This window comes from Typopeltis vanoorti, chromosome 18, assembly GCF_054136105.1.
Source record: "Typopeltis vanoorti isolate ZY-2024b chromosome 18, IOZ_Tvanoo_1.0, whole genome shotgun sequence".
NCBI lineage: Eukaryota > Metazoa > Arthropoda > Arachnida > Uropygi > Thelyphonidae > Typopeltis > Typopeltis vanoorti.
Genome location: NC_143566.1, coordinates 83217983 through 83230462, shown reverse-complemented (window position 1 = coordinate 83230462; position 12480 = coordinate 83217983). Strand labels below are relative to the sequence as shown.

The window sequence follows — 12480 nt, the reverse complement described above, 5'->3', positions numbered from 1 at the left end:
TTTCTATCAAAAGTTAAATAGTACTCGGAAAGATTTTCAGCCTAGAACAATGTTATGTAGGGATAAGGAGGGTATAATCTTGAGTGAGAATGAACTGATACTAGGAAGATGGTTCGATATTCAATAGTTCAATGAGCTATTGAGTTCAAATATATCTGGTCAATTAGATTATATGGAAGAGAGAGTCAAGATCTAGAAGCAGTTGAACCAGTACCATCAGATGCAGAAGTGGAGGTAACTATTAAAAAACCTGAGAACAATATAGCCCCAGGAATGGATAGGATACAAGCAGAATTAATTAAAGGTGCAGGTACAGAATACTTCAAGCAGCTGTGTCAACTTATCAACAAAATCTGGATTAATGAAACAATTCCAGGTGAATGGAATCTGAGCATTATATTCCCTGTCCATAAGAAAGGTAATGTAATGTATGTTCTAACTATAGAGGAATTAATTTACTATGTACAACTTATAAAATTTTCTCCAACATTCTGTTCAAGAGACTTTATCCCTATGTAGAGAATGTTATTAGTGATTATCATTGTGGATTCTGTCAAGAAAGATCTACAAATGATCAGATTTTTAATATATACCAATTACTTGAAAAATGCATTGAATTTGGAAATGAAACACACCACCTTTTCGTAGGTTTTAGAGCCACATATCATTGCATAGACAGATCTAACTTATTTATTGCAATGGGAGAATTAGATTTCACGAAAACTTATTACCTTTGTTAAAGCTACAATGAGAAATACTCATTGTCAGATCAAAATTCAGAATATGCTGTCTGGTTCAATATATATAAAAAATGTTGTTCGACAAAGGGATGGCTTAGCTTGCTTATTGTTTAACATAGCAGTTGAAAAGGTTTTCAGAGATGCTGGCATTAATACAAAAGGGATTTATTTTCTACAAATCAGTACAAATTATGGCATATGCAGATGATATTGATATTATAGAAAGGACACAAAAAGCAATGGAAGAAACTTCTATCAGTTTAAAAAAGGCAGCAAAGAAGATGAATTTGCTGATTAACCAAGAAAAAACAAAGTATCTGCTGGTAATTAGAAAGATTTGTAATAATAATCCTTCTCAAATTGCAATTTGTTCCTATAAATTTGAAATTGTGCATAGTTTTGTATACCTGGAATCAGAAGTTAATTGTAAAAATCAGCACTGAGATTCAGAGACGTATTCTTTCCACAAATTGATGCTTCTGTGGACATAGGAAACACTTAGTCACATCTTATCTCAAGAAAAACAAAGATAATGATGTACAAAGTTCTTGTAGTACCAGTGTTAACTTATGCCTCTGAAAACTGGGTATTATCAATGGCAGATGAAAGATTGCTAGGTCTGTTTGAAAGAAGAATTCTATATATTTTTGAAGCATTACAAGAGAATGGTGTGTGGAGGAAAAGATACAACCACGAACTATATCAGGGGTGGCCACAACGTGGCTCACGTCCACTCATCACGCTGCCCTTCATGCTCTACCATGAAAAATACATAAAAAGGAACAAAATTAAAAAAAAAAAAAAAAAAGAGGGAGAAAAAAACTGGGTTAATAAAAATTACTGCAATAAAAAGTTTTTGAAACACATTAAATGAAGTTTACTATGAACAATTAGAATAATTTTAAAGTTGAAACACAGTAATTTTAGTTATGTTATAGTAGAGTCAAAGCAGTTCTTACAAGCTTGTTCAAATGTTTATCATTTAAAACAGATCTATATTTAGATTTAATAAATTTAAGAGTCAAATATAGTGCTTCACAGGAGTACGTGGTCCCAAAAATGAAGATCAGTTTTCTGGCGCATTGCTTAAGTGTTAGATACTGTTGGTCCAGAACTTGCTTTCAAAACTCAATTATGGCACATCCACTTTGCTTCACTAGCTTCAATCCTTCATTCTCTTGAAGTTCCAAAAGCTCCAGTTCTGCAGCTGCGACATCCATCACAATTGGTTTTGAAATTTTGAACGATTTCGGGTTTGTGTTCATCCAGTTCAGACCCATCATATGTGTGCAAAGTTGTCTACATGTGTAAGGCATTAGAGAAGAATATAGATCTGCAAGTTGTCCAACTGTGTCAGGCAGACTGCAAACAATATACAAAAGAACATGGAAGTAGATTATTATGTCTGTACACGAATGCTAGGAGTATCAGAAACAAAGGGGTAGAGTTTGTTGCCTTAGTCAATATGTTGCGACCTCGGATTGTAGGAATTAGTGAGACCTGACTATCAGATCTACTAACTGGTATCGAGTGTCATGGGTACTGTTACACCTGATATCTTGAGAATATAATATTCTCAGTTATCATGGTGTAACATGAAAAATAAATAACATAAATAAAAACCCCTGCATAAAAGGAATAATTTAATTAATAAAATATTCTTGCATCCAGTATAAATTGAGTAAAATATAAAGGTCTATTGTTTAGTTAAGATAACAAAAGAAAAGAATGTATTAAGATGTATTATGACTAAACAAGGAATTTGTATTAAATAAGTAGCTAACTAAGAATTAATTTAGTAATGCGATTAAGAATGAAAGAGTTAAGTACATTAGTAGAAAGGAATGAATCATGAAATACGCTATGTGAAAGGCTACAGATTAAGCATTAAGTAGAATTCTGAGAAAGGTATTTGAAAGGGGTTAAGATAGAGGCTAACAAGAGAAATAACGGAATATCGCTTAGGGCCGATACCCAGATAGAAACTTCGTTACGAGTTGCCGATCAAAATGATGTATGGCGGCAAAATGCTACCCAATTGGTAGACAGACGAAAAACAAGTAGGAGGCGGGAGAAAGAAGTAAGAAAGGGCACTGTTAGGGGAGCAGCTATAGAAGGGTTGGTAACCCCCCCCCCCCTTCTAGGCAGACCGAGATAAGGTAGGCTCTTTTGGTTTTTGGAGAAGACGTTTAGATAGTGAAGGAGGCTTGAGGCCTTATTGCCTTTTGCGAGAGGAGAAGAAACGTTTGGATAGTCGCGGTGGTTTTAGTTTGGTTTTCTAGTGGATTTCACGGTGTTCCTGAGTGGAGAGATATGGCATATCCTCATGCCACAACAAGGAATCGAAGGTGAGCGGGAAAGCTATTCCCGTATTCCTATGTAGAAAGCGAAATATACCATAGAGTCATAGGAAGCTGTGAAGATATCGATGTCCTCGTTTTGGAAAGTACAGCCGACGGCGCAGACGTTTATATAGCCCTGAATTGCAAGAAGTTATGCAAGCAAGTTCGTTCAGTAGACGGTAAAGGCCCGTAAGTGAAGCTAAAGAAAGGTATTGTGAATTTTGTCTTATGTTAACTAGAAGTTGTTTGTGATAGGTACCATTGTCATAATACGGAACTATTAAAGTGATTAGGGAGAAATTATAATAGGACTTTAGAATTTGATAGAGAGTGTTAAAAGTAAACTAGCTAGTGTTGATAATTTGTGAATAATTAATTGTCCTAAGAATCGTGAGTGCCTACTATATTGTAAAAGGAAAGTTAATGACATAGTTGTGTGTTAATGAAGTAAATGGTTTTGTTAATATTGAGTTTGATTAGTGTGAATTGAGTAATCAAGTAGCCTGAGGAATTTGAATGCCTAGTGTGATGTGTAGAGAATCGGAATTGTCATAAGTATGTGCTAGAGTAGTTAATGATTTTGTTAGTGTACTTGAAGTTGAATAATCTAATAGTGTGTGGTAATCTAATTTGTCCTTGTTAAGTGAATTCATGTTTTGTATGAAATTTTGTGGCGGCATGATCGTAGTAACTTTTGTCGAATCATAGCCCATCTACTTGTATTAAGCTAATTTTAGTGTGTAAGTAATTTAGTTGAGTATTTTGATATGTACCATGTTTAGAGAAATAATAAACCTTTTGTTTAATGATAAAAAAGTTGTCTGATATTGCTAATCCAATGCACCGCTTAGAAACATACGAGCCTAATCACGTGGGGAATTAATGTTAAGAAACGGGAAGTTTAAGGAATTAATGTTGAGTAACAAGAAATATTGTCACGACTGCAATAGTTACACTTTCAGATATTTGAGCTCCTTTTCTCTGTTTATGTATAAAATATCTTAAACTAAATATCCCAAAGGGCGCAGTTAAAATACAAATACTAGGGATACTACGGGGGATAATAACTCAGATATTAGTAGAAATTTTGGTGATGTCTTGAAAGTAGAAGTTAGAAGAATATAGATGAAGGCAATTTGTAAGACAAACAAAAATTGTAAGATAGGGACATAACAGTACAGTGTATTTAGAAAGGATAGAGTGGATGGGAGAGGAGGGGGCGTGCTGCTAATGATATTGGATGCTTAAACCCAGTTAGAGTTTGAGACCTATGAATGTAGTAATACTACTAACAATATTTCTTGTGGCAGTGAGTTTGAAGCTATCTTGTGTGAGGTGGAATCTAACAAGACAAATTACATAGTGGGGTGTTGTTACAGACCTGGTGGATCGGTTGCTGGTGATGAAATGAATCGCCAAATAGAAAAGGTGAGCGCAAAAAGAGTAATCATAATGGGAGACTTTAATTATCCAAATATTGATTGGGTAGCAGTAGAATCTCATGAGAAGAATGAAAATGCATTTATTGAGCTGTTGCAGGACAACTTCCTCAAGTAGCATGTGACAGAAGGAACTCGAGGTCAAAGAGTGTTAGATTTGATTATAGTGTCAGAGGGCGTTACAGTTAAAGACGTAACTATTCTGCCTCCAGTTGGTGACAGTGATCATGCAGTACTCACTTGGGAAGTGACTAAGTTTATGAATGTTCCATTCAGAAAAAGTTACATGCTGAACTACAAAGCAGGAAATTATGACCAGCTGAGGAGTATACTGAGTTCAGTGGAATGGGATCGGTTGCTGGATGGAAAGAATATTGACAGTGCATGGGAAGCATTTAAACAATACTTAAATGATGCAATATCAGGGTGTGTCCCGAGAATTCGAAGAATAAATAGAGTAGGAGTCAAATGGATGTGTAATCTTATTAAGCAAGAGATTCATAAGAAAAGGACAATGTTGAAGGAATACCGTTTGCCTAAGGATGACGTCTGTTATGAACGTTATAAGCAGCAGGCTAGAATAGTTGCAACTGTTGTACGGAAAGCAAAGTCTGATTATGAAAAGAAACTGGCTCTGCGTGCTAAAGACAACCCACAAGAATTCTATTGATATGCTGCAAGTAAAAGAAAGAATTAATATGAAAGAATAACTCTTCTAAATCCAGATGGCATGAGGATTACAGATGCAGAAGAGGTTGTTCAGTTAATGAGTGCCCATTTCGTTTAAAAGCCATCAACCTGGTGAACTCAACATTGAGCTGACTGTTACCTCTTCACTAGATGAAGAAAGTGAAAGTGTGTGAGGCCTGTTGCGCAAACTGAATAAGAATTCAGCAATACCAGCACGTATGCTAAAAGAGTGTTCAGCTGAACTGGCCGTTCCTTTGACCGAGATGTTTAATATTAGCCTCAGAAATGGAAGGAACATATGGTAATTCCATTGCACAAGGGTGGTGCAAAGACAGGTGTATCCAAGTATTGACCAATTAGTATCTCAGGAGTGTTGGTGAAGATTTGTTGGATTTTGCTAAGGCTTTTGACAGAATACAGCATGGCAGACTTCTGCGTAAATTGGAGAAAATGGGATTGGGTTATACAATATTAGCATGGATAAGAGGATGGCTGACTGACAGATATCAAAAAGTGGTATACGGGGGATCTGAATCTGCAAGGTTTAAGGAGGTCAAGGAGTTCCCAATCTCAGACACTTCGTATGTCAGGTCTGTGATCGTGCAATCTCCGCCGCAGTCGGCCTTGGCGTGCATCGCACCTCGAAACATCCAGCCGAAGCCAACACTGCAATAAGAACGGAGCACGTTGAAGCACATTAGACTTCCGAAGAAGAAAAGATCCTCGCCACTCATGAGATCGAGTTGATTGACTCGAGGGATAAAGAAAATCAATAAAGCTTTATTTAAGGTTTCCCATTAAGATCTTTGGATGCCATCAAGTGTCATAGACGGAAAGCCAGTTACAAAGCCTTAGTTCAAGAATTGGCAGCCCATCCGCCACAGGTAGGGGCAGGTAATATCTCCTGTCCCTGCCTCTCCATATTCCAGCCACCATCCTGCTGTTGAAGAAGTGGCTTTGATTCTCAGACTGACATCATCTCTAGATGATCCTCCTCTTCGGGAATATAACCATCAAATTCTTTAATCTCTCATCCAGACTCACCTTCTGGGAATGGATATCACAGATCAGTTGAATGACTACCTCCATGCTGAATTCTCCGAACACTTCATGCCTCATCAACTTCAGCCTAGATCTCTTTTTTCAATGACTTTGTCAAATAGGAAGCACAGAAAGAGGACCTATGCAGGCTCTCTATAAAAAGAATTGAGGGCAATGTGCCAAAACCATCCTTGATGGTGCTTCCCCTCCACCTCTAGCAGACTTACATGATGATTTTGTTAAATTCTGGAGTACAGTCTTTTCTGCTCCACCTCCACACTTTCCTGATTATGACCACCAACCTATGATATTGAAGTCCATTTCCGCTCTTCAAATATACCAGCCTGTCTCCATCCAGGAGATTAAAGTAGCTCTTCCATCCAATTTCTCTGCCTCCGGACCTGATGGCTTTCCTGCATCTAGGCTTCGGTAGGTGAAGATTCTTCAAGACTTATTGGACATTCTCCTTTCCAGTAAAGCAATACCACCATACCTACATGCTTCAAGAACTATCTTCATTCCGAAGAAAGAGTTCTTCAGTTCTTCATGGTAATAGGTCTAAAGTTCTTCATCAGACTTTAGACCTATTACCATCTCCCCTGTGACTCTATCGTAAAATCTTAAACGACTTCAGCAACATCCCACTTCCTTCTCAGCCTCACCATCCTCTTTCATTGGTTGAACCTAAGTATGGTGAGGCTGAGAAGGAAGTGGGATGCAGGATGGAGGAACTGGAGAGAGATAGCTGGAGTGCTATGCAATAAGAGTGTGCTGATAAATCTGAAAGGCAAAATCTACAGGACAGTAGTGAGACCAGCTATGACCTATGCTATGGAAATTGTGGCCCTGATGAAAAATAACATCAGCAGGATGCAGGTAGCGGAGATGATAATGCTTAGGTGGATGTGCAGTGTGATCAGAAAGGATCGTCTGAGAAATGACTATGTAAGGGGAACGGTGAAAGTTATGACCTTAGGAGCAAAGATACAGGAGGCAAGGTTGAGATGGTTTGGTCATGCAGATGGATGTGCAGGGGAGGAGGAAGCGTGGGTGGCCAAAGAAGAGATGGAAGGAGATGGTGGAGGAGGACTTGAGGATGAAGAACTTGGATGTGGCAACAGTCCAAGACAGGAGGTTGTGGAGGAGACTCACTACAAACAGCGACCCTACTTAAGTGGGAAAAGCTGAAGAAGAAGGTACAGCCCATATCTGTTCCAAATTAAGTTTATTTTTTTATTCATAATCTTAGTTCAAAGATTACTTTATAGAAACTATACATAAATCTTGTATCAAATTACATAATGTATAATTTTTATAACATAATCTGTAGCACTTCAACTTCTTAGTTTCCACGAATCGCTCATTACAAATTGAAATAAACGGCTGTTATGAAGTAAACTGCATGTACATATATTTCTTCTAATTTAGATATTTATGCAGCAGTTTTGAAGTAGTGATACTTTCCCCTAAGTTTATAATTCGGAACATGTATAAGGTGCATGTGCCAAAAGTGAAATTTCGTTTCCAAAATTTTCATAATAGAATTTGCATTTGATGGCTAAACTTGATCACTTGCAGCTAAAATATATATCTGCTTAAAAAAAAAAAAAATTCAGAAAGGAGACTGGTGTCCTGGATGTAAAACTACTTTGTGCATTCATCCTTGTTTTAGCAGTGTTCCATACTGTTCAAGATATATAAATTTTGAGCAGTACGAAAAGAAAAATGTTCCCTTTCTGGGCCATCAAGACAGTCCATTTCTGAATTACAAATATTGATAGAAAGATGCTTGAGTGTACTGATTCCAATTCCTCTTGAGGAGTTTAAATTGTTTTTTAACAAACAGAATAATATGTTGTTCCTCTCAAAGTAGCTAATAATAGTACTCTTTTTTTTTTGAGGGAATAAAATTAAAATAAGGAAGACCATTAGGATACATGCCTTCTAGGTGCAAGAAATTTTTTGTCTACAATCACAGAAGTTTGGAAATCTATAATACTTTAATGCTATATGTAGGGTAATTAACATCTGAGATGACCAAACATGTTTTTTCAAGCCTCCAGTTAATTGGGTGATGGCCTTGCACTATGCTATTTACAGAACCAAATTCATCTACCACCTAAATATTTTCATAAGCATTCATGCCAGTGTTCTGGATCCATGCCAACTTAGTTAAAAAAAAAAAAAAAAAAAAAAAAAAAAAAAAGAAGCAATGCCCCTCTGCAGTTGGCTATCCAAGCTTACTTATCTCACTCATTATCAGGAAAATGATTGAGTTGACTAAGGCATGATTTTGTTTTGATTGGAATTATGGCAGAAGCAATTATGAAGCAAGTACATTGTGTCTCTTATATTTTCCAGTGCTTTTTGTGTTTACTGAAAACTGCAACTGCCTGGTAGGGAAAACCATCATCTCAGTATGAGACTATCTTGTTTTCAGTTGAAAAGCCCTGTTGAAGGTTCTTATAGGTTTCAAACCCAAGTTTTTTAACCAAAAAAAATTGTTGCACTCTCCTTAGATTTGCTTTAAAAGCATACACTATGTACCACATCTCATATCTGTGACATGCATGTTCGCTGACTGTTATGTTTGTTTTTCAAGGGGAAGAGCCTTAATTTCTAAAAAAGGAATGAAATTTGGATAATTTTTCTATTGTTTTAGAAACTGTGTTTATAAAAACAATCTCTTAGTCACAGTTCTTACAAAGTTTTCTGGATGAACTGTGAAATCCTCAGTTTTTCTACAACTAGCAAATGCAAAAGTAACACTTGGAAGAGTTCTTGCTGTTCGTCCTAGCACAGACACTAAGTTTAAGTTGGCTACACTCAGAATATAGAACATAGGAACTAGCATTATTAGTATCGTTATAATATTTTGCTAAAAATTGGATAAAGGGACTCTTTTCATGTACATATCAATTTATATCAGAAAACTTATTGTGTTATCATAATGTAAATTGTATTCGATAATAACAATAATTACATAACAATAATATAATCCTGTTATTCTCATTCACTCTGGAAAAATGAATAAAATAAGATTAACTCTTACTATTAATTTTATGGCTATTTAGCTTATTTTTGTTTAGTTACTTTTTATAATGGCATTGGTTTTTTCTCAATTCTAGGAAGAGGGAAAATTCGGACATACCTTTAGGATGTTGCTGGCTGTCTTCTTATTCAGCAGCATCCTGGAGTATGGTTGAAAGGAAGGATGGGGGTTGGAAAAGGTGGGGGTAGAGTTTCCAAACCCCCTCTTCCTTTCAATCATACTCCCGTCAAACAGCAGATGAATGTTGTTACCACACTCCAGGATGCCGCTGAATAAGAAGATAGACAGCAACATCCTAAAGATATGTCTGAATTTTCCCTCTTATATTCTTCATATATTTATCTATGTAAAACTTCAGTAATGTCCTAGAACTGAGTAAAAAACCAATGTCATTATAAAACGGGGCACTCCTAAACAAAAATAGGCTAAATACCCATAAAATTAATAATATTTTCTTAGAGGAGTAATATGGGAATTATTCAAATTAAGGGGATATTAAATCCCACATTGTTTTAAAACCGAATAAGAAACTCAAAGATTGGAATCAGAGAGTTTCATGCCGAATATAGTAAACTATAAAAGTATCGGTGGTTACTGGCGTGAGCTAATGCAAGTAGTCCTAGTATGTAGTATAATCTCAGGCAACTCGTTGCAAAGGTGGGGAAAGTTCTGATCGTTAATCTTGGTATTTTCCATAATGTAAAAACACATTTCCTAGGAAATGTATGCTGTTATTACATTATGGTGGGAGGTCACTACCCAGACCGGTTTCAGCCTTTTTTGAGGCTTCATCAGTGAGTAGTTAGATCAAATAGATACCAAAGGGAATAGCGAAAAGAACTTACATACTCTGCTATACGAGTTGTCAAACAGGTGCAACCATTAAGTTACTTACATATAAAGAGCCAGTAGGCTTCATTTCGGCGATATAAACATTGTTCAAATTAAAGGGCTATTAAATCCCACATTGTTTTAAAACCGAATAAGAAACTCAAAGATTGGAATCAGAGAGTTTCATGCCGAATATAGTAAACTATAAAAGTATTGGTGGTTACTGGTGTGAGCTAATGCAAGTAGTCCTAGTGAAGTCCAAAATGAAGCCTATTGGCTCTTTATATTTAAGTAACTTAATGGTTGCACCTGTTTGACAACTCGTATAGCAGAGTATATAAGTTCTTTTCGCTATACTCTTTGGTATCTATTTGGTCTAGCTACTCACTGATGAAGGCCTCAAAAAAAGGCTGAAACCAGTCTGGGTAGTGACCTCCCACCATAATGTAATAACAGCATACATTTCCTAGAAATGTGTTTTTACATTATGGAAAATACCAAGATTAGCAATCAGAACTTTCCCCACCTTTGCAACGAGTTGCCTGAGATTGTACTACGTACTAGGACTGCTTGCATTAGCTCACGCTAGTAACCGCCAATACTTTTATAGTTTACTATATTCGGCATGAAACTCTGATTCCAATCTTTGAGTTTCTTATTCGGTTTTAAAACAATGTGGGATTTAATATCCCCTTAATTTGAATAATGTTTATATCGCCGAAATGAAGCCTGTTGGCTCTTTATATTTAAATAATATGGGAATTTTCCCAGAAATAAAACCTATATTAACTCTTACTATTGTCAAATTTTTATTTCTAATGAAAAAGAAAGAAAGAACAGTTAGTATTAGAAGATGCTCCTGTTATCTCGTAATACTAAATTCTGTTTTTCATGAAATCTCAGTTTTTATTAGAGGAAAACATGCTATTGTTGAAAAGTAAATTATTTCGCCAAAATAATAATAATAAATAAAAATAATGTGAACATTTTTTCTCTTGTCCCCACATAGCACTGATGTGACTATGGGTTTCAAGTCTCTCGTGTGGGATATATATATATATATATATATAAGATGCCTTAATTATATTCCAAATATTTCTGAATAATAAGCTAAATCATTCCCTGGGATGTTTTATTTCTTAATTTTTGAAACAGTCTTGTAGTACAAAGAAGAAATTGCTGTGCATTTTAAAAAGACATCTTCTAGTTTAGATACGTAGCATTGTTAGAGTAGCTATACTTTGTTGCTATTTTATAGTAAAATGTATGATCATGTTCCCCAAGTGATTTACATTTGTAATAATTGTCTTGCAAACAATTTTGAAAATGAATTCTCTGAAATATCTGCAGGTTGAATAGGTCGATAACCCACCCAAAAATTTAAACAATTGTGTAACACATACGAAGCTTCTTTTTTTTTTTTTTTTTTTTTTTTTTTTTTTTTAAGAATTCAAGTCCTTTTTTTCCAAGATAATTGTATCAAATAATTTAATAATTTTTCTATAATAAAAGTAAAAGTGTGATTAGTATAAATTAAGAAGTTATTTTAGCCTAAATACTATATCAGTCTGTAAAAGAAATATCAGAAATAATTTTGTCAAGAATGTCTGCTAATCAATAATTGAAAACAAAACAAGACATTGCTGATGTATTCTTTACTAGCTTGAGGCACTTTAGTGTGACTTCTGGGGAAACGTTCTCTCTTGTCTTTCTCAATAGCAGTGGGAGTAACCTAAGCCTTTAGCCTTTCCTCCAGCTGAGAGGATTATTATTGAGTATTTCTAAGACTCGATTATTTCTGAAATAATCGCTTATTTCAGAAATAGCAACCAGCAACTGTAGAAATAGTAATATTTAGAATATTTTAAGAAAAAGAAAAAAAAACACAGTGAACTCTGTTTTGTGTCATAAATATAAACAGTTTTACATGGGGAAAATATAGAATAGTGATTCTAAAATTTGGAATAATTTCAGCAGACAGCTGAACAGCTGATTTTAGATTGTAAAGAAGTAGTCCTAAATTAGTTACCTGTTTCAATGGATACAGCTCTATTTCTTTTGTCAAAACAGTAAAAAAAAAAAGTAATAGATCCTTTTGGATAGATTAGTAGTTCTACTAAATTCAGTTCCAATAGAGAAGGGGGCTTGGGGATGCAGTTGAAAATCTTCAAAGTGAATGTAAATTTTGAATCAGTCTGTACAAGATATCCTTCATATATGTTCAACATTTCTACAAAAGGAGAAAAAATCATCTGTTGCAATTTTAAGCAAAAGATGAAGGCAAAGAGTCCCTGCTGAAATATCATTGGGTATACATTTTTGATATTTGAAAAAATGCCTCAGAA

The 12480-nt window shown here is 35.4% G+C and overlaps 1 protein-coding gene across 2 annotated transcripts in view; it reads left to right on the top strand.

Annotated features, from left to right (window-relative positions):
• The window catches only part of LOC150096867 (terminal nucleotidyltransferase 4B-like), a 239884-nt gene that overhangs the window by 194830 nt on the left and 32574 nt on the right, over nt 1-12480 (top strand). The window lies entirely within an intron of this gene.